The 14460-nt window shown below is 42.7% G+C and overlaps 1 protein-coding gene across 1 annotated transcript in view; it reads left to right on the forward strand.

The window, feature by feature from the left end:
• Window positions 1-14460, forward strand: part of LOC141913998 (uncharacterized) — a 69503-nt gene that overhangs the window by 36164 nt on the left and 18879 nt on the right. The window lies entirely within an intron of this gene.

Consider the following 14460-nt stretch of genomic DNA (forward strand, 5'->3'; position numbering starts at 1 on the left):
TCTCTCATTATTACAACGTTTAATGAGATTCATACCAAACACCGAATGAGAGGATAAATCCTATTATCTTACATCTATTTGATGACTCAGTTAATCAAATTTGCATTACGAAGAAGTCTAAACATCCGCAAAACCTATTTCGCTGCTTTGCGGCTATATTTACAATCGCATTCGATTTTCTACGAAAATTGACGCAAGAAAAGCAATCGAAAGCTGTTTCCAAACGTGCACACATTAGTGGACAACCGCATTATAACTAACTAACCTTGTTAATAAAATGTTATCTCTTTCAAAATAAGATCTATAAAAAAACTTTTAATGTCTAGCGGTATGAGCAATGACATACCGCAATGCGCGTATCGTAAGACCGCCTGCAACGGCATGTATCGGTCGCTGAGCAGAAGCTGACGCATCGGAAAAAAGGAAAAGAACAACGCCTCATTTTTCGAGTCCTGTTTTGACGAGAATAACAAATACGACTTCGCCGTTTTTAATTCGGTTACGGCGAGAATCGCTCGACGGTCTAGTACGGAATTGAATTAGATGATGAAGTCAGCATTTCTGCCTCAACGACGACGACGACGACGAAACTCGGGACACACACAAGTGGTCTGTACACAAGCGCGCCTGCCTACCGTATTGGCCATCGAGCATTCGACGGTGTTTATTCGGCGCATTTGCGTCAATTTACCCGGCCTGTTAAGCGTCTGAAATTGCCTCGTCGCGCATCTCGACGACGACACTCGGCGTTAACCGATTATGCGGCGCTCGGTTAGAACTCGCCGAGTCGCCGGAACGTCCGTGCATGCGTATACAGCATACGGACGCAGAATGTGCTCCGGGATCACGGCGTTTTGAAGGCGCACGCATTACAACCGGCGCATTAGCCGCGCTTCCGGAACAGTGCGTGACCGGCATGTCAAAGGACGTGATCGCATAATGGCTGACGCGCCGTGTGCGCTGCCGTCCATTTTGATGATGTTGATATAACGATATACGGAAGGCTTCGCAATATCGAGCCCGTCCCGATGCCGATCAACTTGGTCAGTTTACCTTCTACTTACATAGAGGTATATACCGTTAATGGTTCAGTTCGTTTAGACTTTTAATGTTTCCTCCCTACTGGCTACTAGTCCAGTCGGTTCATCGCTTTTCTCAACCAGTGGGGGTAAACATCACACTGATGGTCATAACAGTGTCGGCTGGGGTATGCACAGAAAAACCTATTGTTCTCCCGCTACAGCTGATAGGGGGTTCACCAGCAATGTATCGTGCCTGTTCTACTTGCTGCTCTCCAACTAAAATGTGAGGAGAGGGGGTTCACCGAGAACCTATTGCGTCTGTTCTACTCGCTGCTCTCCAGCTACAGCTGTGAGGAGAGGGGGTTCACCGAGAACCTATTGCATATATTTGTCATCCGTCAAAAGAGGGGAGGTTTCCTCGAGAACAAACCATTCATATTGTATTCTCTTAGACCAACACACCTGAAGTACTTATCATTTGACTAGTTCACATTTCACAAAACATTCTCAGGCTATATAGGTCGACATGAAATTCCTTAAAGTCTTAACGAAAACAGAAACAGTAGCCTACGCACGTGCCCCATCAAATGATTATATTTACTGTCGTCGAGAGTACGTACGAGCTATTATGTTCTAAGTAATCTATCGCGCCATCGATCATCGTCAGACGCGTTCTTTAAAACGCGTTCGTTGCATTCTCGAGTAATTTCCGGCCAATCCTCGATACCTAATACCCGTCAGCACCCGCGCAACGACGTCGTATCCGCCGTCGCCGAGTCGTCGGTATCGATTACCGATACGTACATATATACATGCAGTGTACTTGTATGTGTACACCTGAGATGCGTATAGTTGTTATATATAGCTGAATATTCAAGAGACGTCGACGACCATCGCTTTACTAATGTACATGATACATTATACACGTGTACCCTTAGTGCTGGTATCCCGCCATGGCTCCTTTGCGAGTTATATGTGTATTTCGCGGAATACCGTGCGATTGAAAAATTATCTACAATAAAAATAATGATTATCATTTATTTCATCATTAATCACGAAACGTAAAATTACGAATAGAATACATGAAAGTATATACTTTAGTGACCGCGCGAAAGTGCCCTTTGAATATTCATTTATGATTCAAAAATAGTGAGAATCATTTTCTGGGAAGTCTTATGGATGCCAAAAGGCATACGGCTGCTGAAATTGGTCGAGAGGTCGCAGAAAGAATGCCCAGAATAGAAAGTGCCCTTGAAAACAAGAATTGAAAGAGCTTCACGCTGACTCGTCGAAGCACGTTTCGCCGATGCAGTTCATATCATGGGCATTTTCGAAGAAAAAACAAAACCTATATATCTAGGGCTGTGCCTCACATATCAATACGTAACCCGTGCCACTGGCACTACCGCAAGATGGCGTACGTTTCAGTGGGACAACGCGATACAAATCTAGTTCATTTCCTACGAAACATTGTGTAGATTATCAGCCCACACACGAAACATTAGGCAAATCGAATCGTTTGGCAAGCCTAGATTGATCTCAAGGGTTGATTATTATGTAAGCGTGATCTCCATTCATCATTCATAGAATTTGAGGAATTTTACCGATGGATGTTCGGCGTCGTCGTCCTATTGCTCGCTAGCGACATTGTTAGTTACTAGCTCGTCGAGGCCGAACAGAGCCCTAACATCTCGATGATTCCCCACTAAATTAATATCGATACCGATAAATAATAAGGTGCATTAGACGTACCCACGGTCTACGATGGAGACACATAAAAAGCGGATGATACGTTAGAACGTATCGGCGACGGCGACGTAATTCGGAAGGTAGAGATATCATCGCGAACGCGCGGGAGTGCTACCTATACGATCGAATGCGAGTAGCTGCTTTTATCTAATTGAATCCGAATCGATTTCGACGACGAAGCCGTCAGAGTTTCGAATGGATCACGGCTGCTTTTGATAGATAATGCGCGTGGTTCTAAATATAGCGAACGTCGACGATCACGCTGTTGATGATGTTGTCGAGAAGCGGTTGAGTTTCGAATATTCAATCGACCATACATAAAAAAGGTATTAAGTTGGTCAGATGCAACCACTCGCTGCATGTGCGATCAGAATTTCGTTCGGGGCGTTTAAGCGATTAAGGTTCCGGGCCCTTATTGGAAACATTCCTTAGCTCATACTGTACATCGTCCCCCGGCAGGGATTCGAACCTGAGATTGCAACGGTACGGAACCCTGCCACACTAGACCGAGTGCGCAGCTACATTCTCAGCTTATATGATGTCATTATTAGCCAATCAGAAATCCCGTTTTACCTTAACCCGGATTTTCCTATTTATAGTTCCTCTCTGAAATTTGCCTCAGCGTTCATACAGCGAGCGATCTGATTGGTGCCGCAAGTTTTTGTGCGGCAAAGCTGCGCACCCGGTCTACATGGGCAGCGGTTGAGTTTCGAATATTCAATCGACCATACATAAAAAAGGTATTAAGTTGGTCAGATGCAACCACTCGCTGCATGTGCGATCAGAATTTCGTTCGGGGCGTTTAAGCGATTAAGGTTCCGGGCCCTTATTGGAAACATTCCTTAGCTCATACTGTACATCGTCCCCCGGCAGGGATTCGAACCTGAGATTGCAACGGTACGGAACCCTGCCACACTAGACCGAGTGCGCAGCTACATTCTCAGCTTATATGATGTCATTATTAGCCAATCAGAAATCCCGTTTTACCTTAACCCGGATTTTCCTATTTATAGTTCCTCTCTGAAATTTGCCTCAGCGTTCATACAGCGAGCGATCTGATTGGTGCCGCAAGTTTTTGTGCGGCAAAGCTGCGCACCCGGTCTACATGGGCAGGGGTTCATGTCGTGGCTGAGTAAAGCGATAACATCAGGTTTGAACCCCTGCAGAGAGAGGATGATACTTTAGCGCCCGTTAGACGCTGGCTAGATCATAGCAAAGTCTGGATAGCAAAAAATCACATTAGGCTAAACATTTGATACATTTTTTGCATTTGCACTAAGCTTTCAAGTCAATCCGGTCAGTCGCCTATTACGCTACCTTTTTTTAAAATCATCACCGAGCTATAACCATGACAAATCCCGCAGTTATAGAAATGAACTGATAACCAGTTTTATCGCAATTTACTAAACGACCCTGCCGTTTAGGAGAAACAAGGTATCAACGTTTTTAGCCTTACTAATACACGAAAATCGCGCCGATCGGCACTTAGCCTAATGCGGATTTTACGACGGCGCGTTCGACTGTTTTTGACGGCTCGGTAATACTCGATCATTATTACCTAATAACGCGCAAATCTACTACACAGGCGCGCGTGTTTTATCGGTCCCGCGTCGGGGGGCAGCGCGCCGCAAACCGCCGCAGCCGTCCGGTCGAAATGACCGCAGCGCAATAAACGATACAGCAGCTCCCGCGAGTGCGATCAACACAAAACGTTGCCGATCGTTAAAACTTGTGACATACCAGAATCAGAGGTGTCTTCGCCCACACAGTTGTGATTATATATGAATCGAAAACGTGACCCGTCATCAGCGAAAACTGCCGTCCGCCATTTTGCTCCTCAAACTATCGTGTGACCGCGAGGAAATAATCAATCGTGAAAGTATTTCACAATTTATAATTTAAATTATACATAATGGTATTATGTTATGAAAATAAGAATTCATTTCATGTAAAAAGAAATTGAAAATCTAATTGTTTTTGAATTTGATGTGATAAAAGAAAATTCACGCGACCGGTTACCAGTGCGCGACAGATGGCGCTCCACGCATAATTAAAAAGGTCAAGGTAGCCGAAAGTTACTATTACGTCTACCGTCGTGAGAGTAGACCTCTTATTTTGCAATGTTTTACTCATACTCCCTATTTTATCTAATTCGTGAATTGATATAATCAATTATCAATATTACATGTATACTCTTAAAGGGTAATGGGTACATACGCTTCAGAATCAATTGGTTTTGCTCGTATCGGTAGAATTTGCAGCTATATTGAGATGAAAGTCCGAAGGCGCTGAAAGCTTTCCTATAAAGACGTTCGAGATATTCAAAGGTGCTATTTTGGTATATTCCACAATGGCTCAGCCGTCTTGACTGATAGTAAATATTTCTAATATCCATAATGTATCTATGATAGAAGCGATCTTAGGTTTTTATTTTCATTACCATCGCTCGCTTTGAAATTGGCGAACTTTTCGAATTACATGCGAATACTCCATCGTTGCATAACGCATTAAAAATGACAACGCAAATGAAACACCATTAGATCACCAGCTAGGGACAGACGGCACCCACGCACGACGCGAAAAAATAGAATCTAATCAGAGGTCCGTTCATCACGGCAGATGACATTATATCAAAATCCGAAAGCAATATCGTTTTTCATCATGTTTTGCCGACGTTTCCGCGGCCTACGGACTATTTATATAGTAATGATATATCAGTAGCCTTCGCAACGAAAACCAACGCCCGCAATTCGATCTACATCTTATCGAAAGCTATTTGATGATGAAAGTAAGCCAGGGCTATCGGGACCACCGGAGCCACCCACCGCCCGAGATTATCGTATCGTTGCGTTCATGGTTAATTTGGAACGTTCTTTGTTTAAGATGACCGATCGTAAAACAAAAAAAATCAGTAAATTCGACCACAGATCACACAACTATATCTGTATTTCGATTCGCAATTTCAAATTCAAACCCCCTGTATCAATTTCGGCTGGTGTGGTGGGTTTGTGAAGGGACGCCATGTCAAACAAATCGGACGAAATCTATATATCAAATAAATAACAGGGTTAATCCCTATCCTAAGATCATAAGGTGTATTTTAAGGAACATAATTACTAAGTAAGTTTTCATAAACAATCATATACTATAACATCCAAATCCCTACATGGAGGAGATTTGGAGTTGCGCGAAAAAAGATTTGAAAACCTTTCACCCCAGTTCCGGAACTCAAAGAACTCAAAGAACGTGCTTCCCGTGGCCCTGTTTGGCTAATAATTGGCAATAATCTCATCTCGGTATAAGAAATGTATAGGGAGGGTCCAAAATCAAGCACATTCTTGTTAGAGTGAATATGGAATTAAAATTCAGTGATTCCATTTTCTGTATGAAATGTCTCCATTTTCATAGATCGGCCTAGCGCCGTAAAAAGCGGTCATCATCAGTCTCCGCGCTTTCATTTCGTCTCAGATTTCGTCTCATAAAGACGCCGATTGCGCTCGTCGATTTCAACCGCCCCCGCTTCAATCAGCCGACATTGATGCATTTTCTTAACGTCTCCCTCGAGAATACCTCGCGTCGATGTTTATATTCGTGATTGCACGACGACGGCTACGGCTTTTCGAGAAAGTAATATGCGTCATAATTTTTACTACGGGATCGTGACAAAACATACACACGAAATGGCGGCCGAAACGGCGTTGCGCCGGATGTGTGCCACTGGTCTCTAAGTCCAAGAGTCAAAATAAACCCACACAACTGTGGAACTGGATCCAGAGTCATATTTAACCTATACAACACTGTGGAACTGGGTTCAAAATGAAACTAAACCCGACATCTTTGGAATTCGATCCTGAGACAAATTGAACCCTTGCACAGTGGAACTGGATTCGAAGTCAAATTAAATCCACATGACTGTGGAACTGGGTCCTGAGTCGAGATAAATCCACACGATCAAATTAAATTCACTCAACTGTGGAACTGGGTACGTTCCAGAATCGAAAAATAACCACACAACTTCGGAACTGGGTTCCGTGTCGGCATAAACCCACACAAAACTGTTGAACTGGTTTCACAATGACATCGAACCCACTCGTTTGTGGAATTCGATCCGGAATGAAAAGAAACCGACAAAACTGTGGAACTGGATCTGGGGCCAAATTCAATTCAAACGACTGTGGAACTGGGTCTTATTTACCTACCATTACATGTGTATAATCCGCGTTGGTTAGATTTGAATCAACGCAAAACAGACGCGACAGACGTCAAGGGAATAAACGTTCCTTTTTTATGCGTCGAAAATAAACCGCCGCGAAATACGATCGGATCGACGATGACATTATTATATACTTCAATTAAAAGACTTCCCTATTATCCGCGCGCGTTCAATTACGCGGAATGACATTTAGACAGAGATCTCGCAGCTAATATCGTGTGGTTATTTATATTTCGTGAACGTCCCGTAACGATGTCGCTCGGCGCTCGGCCTTTCGCCCATCGCAAAACAAACATTCATTAAATCATCATACCAGCGTCGCATCGTCGACGACGACGACGGCGACGACGACGACGCAATCGATGACGTCAGGAACGCCCCGGCGGTTGGAGCCTTATTGCGTTCGAGCCGTCTTCCTTTTCGGTTGCTTCGAACTGGTAACTTCATATTACTTGACATTACCATAGATTGCTTTCTATTATTAGAAGTTAGTGAAACCTATAACTTATGACCGAAAAAGGATGGAAAAAGTATGATAAAATCAACAATATAACTAACCTAAAGTTAATTGACGCCTATAAAATAACGAATATGCATTGCTTGATATTGACGACAATAGATAATTTAATATGAAGAGTCCATTATCAACGATCAATGAAGTAACGTTGATTTGAATCTAATTGAATCGAATTCGTGCGGCAACCGGTCTATCACTGCTATCTTGATGACGTAGTACACAGCCTCTCAAAGATGTTTATCAGAAATATTATCAGAGTTATGAAATATATTTGCTCACAAAAAAAAACGATTGTAAACGCTATTTTGAAACGCAAAACTCGATGACGTAGTGCACATCGACTCGTGAAGAGATACGGCATACTAGGTATCAATGTATATAAACATTATTTTAACGTTATTTTGCGAAATCAACACGATGAAACCGCTTCGTGATAAAGCGTATATGAATATTGCGCCAAATACGGTAAATAACGAGGCAGTGTTGCTCGTTAATGGCGGCCGTGTTCGCGCACTGCGTTATAATATCAGCCGGATCTGAAGTGTTCCTGTGCACGATGATTAATCGTCGTCGCTTTGCGCGTTCGACAACATTACATAAATACGCCGCTTAGCAGCTCGAAGCCGCCCCCGCAATGACGTCACAACGCCAGCACCAGTAGCGGCAGCGGGCTGTTGTTAAGCTTTGACGCGGTTCTATTTATGGCTCGCACTAGCGACCTTGCCCGAATCGGCGCATTATCCATTCGTCGAATGGTCGTAACACGACTCCGAACTGGGAATGTATATAGCCGAAAGGTTTACAACCGGGGACTAAAATTGGAAGCATTGCCTTCAAAATAGACTTGGTTTTTTATAGGACTAATCATAATTTTACTGATTAGCTGCGATGGTTGACAATGATAGAGTTATCAAAAGCAACTAATCTTAATTTAACTGAATTGTTGTAATTATTGAGAATGTGAAGGTCGTCATTAGTAACTAATCATAAGTTTACTGAATCTTTGAAGTTATTGAGAATGAGAAGGTCGTTATTAGTAAATAAACATAATTTTACTGAATCGTTGAAGTTATTGAGAATGAGAAGATAATCATTAGTAACTAATCATAAGTTTACTGAATCTTTGGAATTATTGAGAATAACAAGGTCGTCGTAAGGAACTAATCATAAGTCACCCCCCCCCCTCAACGCACATCATGAAATACAGTAGAATTTCAATCACGTCTAAAAATAACTCGCCGTCATCTTCTCGGTCGTTGGAGTCAAATAGAACGAAAATCGACGAATCGAGAAATTAAATGGCAATAAACGTGATTTATAGATCGCCGGGTGCGGTTGTCGTTAGTGATGCTAGAAATAAAGTGTCGCGCGCGCGACGCGGTTATTATAGAACTTCAGGCATGTTTTCGAGATGATTTGTTATGATTGTCGTCTCCTGTGGCTGAGATTTACCGACTCGTCTTGATAATTTGTTCTACTCGCCGCTCTCCCGCTACAGCTATGAGTAGAGGGGGTTCACCGAGAACCTATATTGCATCTGTTCTACTCGCCGCTCTCCCGCTACAGCTGTGAGGGGAGAGGGGTTCACCGAGAACTTATTATGTCTGTTCTACTCGCTGCTCTTCCGAGCTTTGAGAAGGGTCTTCGTGCACTTTTTTCGTATATTATCATTTTTCATAAGTATTCGAAGTCATCAAACTTAGAAAAACCTTGGTTAGTAAATAACATCACAAACGACGTGCTTTAGTAGTTAAACCATCCGTTCACACCTCTATAACCCGATATGTTAATTGGGCCTCAGTAGTGGCATTTCCAAGAAAACCAGTCAAACTCTTGTCAGTTAACCTGACACCTTCAGATAACAGCCACTTCCCTGGGAATTAAACACTGTTCAAACCATTAATTGGCGACAAACTAGCTCTCTACGGATTATCAATATACGTCAGTATACAATGTGGGCACTTCAGCATCGCATAGTACTTTTCCTCGAGGGCCTCGCATACAAAATGGAACCCCCATAACTGTAGATTCGGAGCGATTGGAAAAGCCTACGCACAACCATGGAACTGGGTTCGGAAGGAAATGATACGCGCAGAACTGTCGAATCGGGTCCTGGGTTAAACCAACACAACTGTTGATCTGGGACTAGTCTCAGATTAAACCTATACAAAACTGCGGAACTGGATTCGAAGTCTTATGAAAACCATACAATTTCGGAGCTGAGTTCAGAGTATAATTTGTGTCAACGCCACTTTGGACTTGAATCAAGAGTTTAATATTAAACCCATACAACTGCGGAACTGGGACCTTAGTCAAATTAATCCCATACATCTGTTGAACTGGTTTCATTGTCAAATTAAACCAACGCAAATTTAGACCTTAATTTATTGAAATTACAAATTTATAGAACTGCTGAGCTGGTATGGTGCCAAATTTAATCCACAAAAACCGTCCCTTTTGGATCCAGAATCAAATCAAATCTACACAACTGTGAAACCGGATCCGCCGTCAAATCAAACTAACACACAACTCATTTCGCAAATGGAAAGAACGTACTTCGTCAATATGATTAATTGTGCGGTGTTCTATACCGCGCGCTGATGAAACGATGCCAAAGCATAAACCTCGCGTATAATCCCGGACGAGACGACTCATTTTTCGTCGTCGTAAATATAGCGCTAACCAGCGATACGACGAATAAACCATAAATAATAAATCGACACTCGACGTAAAGCAATTCGTCTTGTGGCTAAAGTATCAGAATTCCGACGTCGTATATCGCCTCATATCGCTATTATCGCTCCTTCTCGATTAGCTTCGAAGGCCCTATTTATACATGCATAAATAAACTAGAAAATAGTCCTGATTCTACTCAGAATCCGCGGTCACGTGGCTTTTTATTTCGACTGTAGATTCGGGTCCACAGTTGCGTCGTGGTTTTATTGAACAGTGAACTCAGTTAAATGGTATAATGCGAGTCTTATCTGACAATATATCCAGTTCCACAGTTGTGCGGGTTTAATTTGACCCTGGATCCATTTCCACAGTTGTGCGGGTCCAATTTGACCCTGCATCCGTTCCACAGTTGTGTGAGTTTAATTTGATTCTGAATTCAACAGTTGTGTTGATTTTTTTTTTCAAAACGGAGCTCGTTCAGCAGTCAACTAGGGTTTCTTTGACGACAGCGCCTGGTTTTATAGACTGGTATTAACTTTTTAGCCCGGGGGCTAACTGAATTTATTTTCCATTGAGTTAACCCCCGGGTTAAAGATTATACCAGTGTATTAAACCGCAGTTGTGTGGGTTCGATTTTATTCCGGAGCAAGTTCCACGGTAATTTTGTGTCGGTTTGATTCGACTTCGGGTCCGGTTCCACAGTTATTCGAATTTGATTTTACTCTGCATCAAGTCCCGCAGATGTGTGGATTAATCTTGACCCTGGACCCAGATCCATGTTGGCGTGGGTTTAATTCAATTCAATTCTTCACTCCGAGTTTTTTCCAACTCGTCCATCGCCATTTGCCCAGCGATCGTAATAACGTTTTTTTTAAAACCAAAACCTTTGATAGAATCTCCATCCGTTGTCACATTTCCTCTCTCTCTCTCTCTCTCTCGTGCGCGCTCTCTCTCTCTCTCTCGTGTCTTATTATCTTTATTTGCGACGACGGAAAGAAATACCAAAGACGCACTCGGCAACAGTCTCCACATTCGACGACGAAAGGTCACGCGCAATCCGGTAACAAGCGTGACGTATATAGATTCGTCGATGACGCGCCTTGATTACCTTTCAATCAAAACCGCAATCCCGCGGATAATTTCCGGTCGACGATGGGAAAAGAAATCGAGGTGTGATCGCGCTCGACGTGTGTCGTACAGCCTCGTCGTGGCGTCGAAACCTCGCCATACGGTTTCGTCTCCTCGTTTTTTTTTCGGAGATGAAACGTTGACGTCATCGCAAAAATTCGGAACGTCGGAAACACTTCCGAGGAAATTACGTATATATCGCCTTATTCGTATTCACCCCGGTCCTACCGGAGATGGTTATATAAGTTCTGCCGCCGCCTTATACGGCACTCGAATTCGATCTGAGCGTACCCAACTACCGCACTGTGGTGGTAACGCCAGACACTCAAAAACAGATCCCCTCATTCAGCCCGGCGCGTGTGGGGTGTTTTTTTTATCTTGATTGACTCTGTTATTTTGTTATTTGTTTGATTGGTATAGGTTTAGCTTGATTTGTTTTGATTTGGTGTCCATAACAACCAACCACACCAGCCGGGAGCGAAAACGGGATTTTGAAATCTGAAATCGAAGTGCAGACATAGTTGCGTGATCGGCGGGTGAATTAATTATTGGTTTTTTTTTGTTTTTGTTTAAATCGAAGTATATTAAAACTAGTGAAATTTCGGTTCCACGGGCCGGTTTTATAGATTGGTATTACCTTTTACCCGGGGCTAACTCAATTCATTATATATTTAGTTAAACCCCGGGTTAAAGGTAATACCAGTCAATAAAACCGGGCCCTTGGTTTTTTGCAAAATGAAATAGATAGACGTTCATCAATTTATATCAAGGTATAAAAGAAAGATGTTAACCGGAAACATCGGTCCCGAGAAACCACGACACTATTTGATCTATAAAGAATCCTACCTAGTCCTTCGTCGTAAAGATTCCTCGAGCGACTTTATTTCCAATAAAACCCGCGGCGCTGCGCACGAATTTCGCTCCGATAACGATCGCGTCGTTAACGATACCCTCTGCCGCTGGCAAAGGTCGCCCGGTGCAGTTCTATTTAGATCGCATCGAAAAACAACCCCGGGGAAATATATACGTCGTCGATGTTTTTATTTCGATTGCGTAATAATCGATCTTAAGTAAAGCGGTTTCTGATTTCAAAGAGATTCTAGGAAACTAGATCGTTTCGTTTTTAAAAGATGTCGACAAAATCGACGATCAGCCTCAATCGGCTACAATTTCCTTTTTACTTTCTACGTGAAAGGTCTATAGTAACAGTTTATTACCTTCCAGTTTCGAGGTTCAAACTAAACCTCATCATCAGAGGAACAAAATTTTTTGGGAAATTTTTCTAAATTGTTCGTCTGATGATGAGGTTTAGTTTGAACCTGGAAACTGGAAGGCAATAAACTGTTTTTACGAAAGTAACTGTGGGTTTTATTCGTGAGAATACACTGAGATTTACATCAGTTCACTGCAGTCAAAGGGAAGAACCTTGCATAAGTGGTTCTTTGAAAGAACGTTCAGGGTGTTCTCACTGAGTGGCGAGCTAAAGAACCTCTGAATGTTCTATAGAAGGACCCATTGTTCTAGCGATATATCCAAGCATATCTCATGATGTGTCATCGTCGAATAAGCAACAATCTTTCAACATATTTTCATACCGTTTTAGACTTTGATAGTGGCCAAAAATATGTACTCGAAATCTTAGGCGTGTAAGTTACAATTCATTATGACTAATACTCAGTAGTAGCCCGGGCATTCGCCTCCTGTTCAGGGACTATCATTTCCATAAAAGATGCACACGTTAATTCTGCTGCGCTATCCTATCCGGGTTGCCGAGTATGTTTTTCATCAGCAACTATAGTTAACGTGAATGAACATAAACGTCGCATCAGACAGTCCCTAGATGCTTGTGAGATGTAGCATTTCCCGGTAACCCGACCGAGGGTGCGTCACGGGAAAATCGGCTATTTCGTCACGATATTCGCGAGCGTATGATAAATATTTACTAACGCGGGAATAAACGTTTACAAATGTCAATCTATCGCTCGATTCGATTCACGAACCAATTTAACAAGAATATTTCGATATCAACATCGATATACTTGTAGTTCTATACTAACAATGACTTCTAACGTCGGAACGCTTGTTATAAACCCAATAATCACTTGAAATGAAATTACTTATATTCAATCAGTTAAATGGACGATGAAACAGTTTGATAATGCGACAGATACAGCGCATTCTGTTTCGTGTTTAAGCAATGTAACTGATGAAGCGTAATCATCTATAAGCGGTTAAGTTGCCACGACCAATTAAGAATTAACTTCTCAATTTGGGGTTGCAAATCGGGCAGTTTAGGTTCTACGACCGATTCAAATTCTGACCAGCGGTTGAACCTCGTAAGGGTGAGGTTTGTGTGTGTCGATCACTGCCGTCCGGTGACATTTCGGCCCTGGATGCGTAGGCGCCTGATGACCGCTAATCAGCCACCGGTGCTCCCGCGTGGATACCTCGGCGCATAAACGATGAGAACGTCTGCGACCTTTAGCCGTCGAAACCGTGTTCTTTCGACATTCAAGCGCCGCCGAAGGTCACCACGGAGCCATCGCATGGTGTATATACAGCGTGAATGATAAACAATGTCAGGTGCTAATCCGGCGGGCCTCGTGGGCCTAGCACATCGAATGCAGCGGGTGGGTTTTGCCGGCCTATATACGACCCAGAGATTGTTTTCTTCCCCTTTTCTGAATGAATTATCCACTATTACTGTTATCAGTCGTGACGTAAGTTCAAAAGTGATATCGGATATCAAAACTGGTCTTAAATTGTTAGATCGTCTTCGTAACTAAGATGGCCTTAGACTGAGGTCAGTTGCATTTAGTCATGGCTTGTATTTATGACCAATTCAAGACAAACTTAGTTATGTAATCGATCTAACAACGTAAGACCGGACTTAAGATTTAAGACTATCCTTTTTGGCTTAGGCTACGCAACCGAGCCCACGACTTAAACCGTAGCCAAGACTATGCAACTGACCCCGGGAACTTAAGTGACTCTTGCGCGGTGCATATCTTACACGTAAATCCAAAGTGCTCGCGCAAGATTATGTATGGTGTGCTTAGATGCTTTCAGATATAAAACAGCGCCCGTGGCAATAACGTCGAAATAACTGACTGACACATTAGGATGGATCACTGCACATGCTAATCCATTATCTA

This window comes from Tubulanus polymorphus, chromosome 12, assembly GCF_964204645.1.
Source record: "Tubulanus polymorphus chromosome 12, tnTubPoly1.2, whole genome shotgun sequence".
NCBI classification, from domain to species: Eukaryota; Metazoa; Nemertea; class Palaeonemertea; order Tubulaniformes; family Tubulanidae; genus Tubulanus; species Tubulanus polymorphus.